Source organism: Taudactylus pleione, unplaced genomic scaffold (assembly GCF_031769625.1).
Source record: "Taudactylus pleione unplaced genomic scaffold, aTauple2 ptg000861l, whole genome shotgun sequence".
NCBI classification, from domain to species: domain Eukaryota; kingdom Metazoa; phylum Chordata; class Amphibia; order Anura; family Myobatrachidae; genus Taudactylus; species Taudactylus pleione.
Window position 1 is genome coordinate 1,406,451 of NW_028285263.1, and position 1,050 is coordinate 1,407,500.

Sequence of the window (1,050 nt, forward strand, 5' to 3'; positions counted from 1 at the left end):
AATAGCGAATGTCTGCTAATTTGAGTGACAGGATGAGGAGTTTGTGGGTGGTAACAGGGGAAGGTGCTTGAAAACGGGGAGTGGAGATCCGAATGCAGGCGTGCCAAACGGTCAAAACGGGCGTTTTAAGGGTGTGCATAATTAACAAAGCAGCATCATCGACCACGTCACTTGGTTGTCTTTTAGCCTGAACTGCTCGCATGATTGCGGTAGGAAAATGCTACCACAAGCACTGCGAGCAGTTCATACGCCTTTCGATGTACTCGATTAATCAAATAAATAGCGGAGATGACGTATGAAGCGAGCGGCCAGGGGGCGACTTTACAAAATAGCGAGCGCATGTTTTGGACGCTCGCTCAGACATAGAGGGGTCAACAGACCGCAAAGAGCGAGCGCTTAATTTAAATATCCGGCCCCTTTTTCGGAACGACCGTCCGCAAATAGCGTCCGGCTCTGAATCAGGCCCTGTGTATGTGCAATATAAAGCAATGTACAACACACATGCTTAATAACTCCTCAGGTGGAGTGTCAGCTCTTTGAGCTAGACGTCTCATACACTTGTTGCACCCTATGATGATCCCCTATACTGTGCTGTTGATGTACCCAGTGCTGTGCGGGTTATTAGTGCTGCTCACTTGCCATGCAGCCGGCAGCACCTTGTTATCAGGTGACAAATGGTCTATCATACCTCCCAACCCTTCATCATGTGGGTAATGTATTAATAGTATAGAAAAGCTGTAATGAAGTGGGTGCCCCAGGCAGCTGCTGTTGGGGGTATTATTATTATATAGCTGGAGGTACTCTAATGCATATACCAGTGGGAGGCTTGTATAATGGGTAAAGAGCATTTTATTACTGTATATTCCAGATACAGGGTCAGTGCAGAGAGAAGCGGATCTGGGGACCGTCAGCCAATAGACCACGGCTGCATTAAACGCTCGCACCACCCTCCCTTCCCCCAGCAGGCGCTTGCTATCCGGAGGAGCCGGTCCAGCCGGGGTAGAGCCCGGTTATTAGCACACAGGGGTGGCGTGGTAATACGGAGGAAGG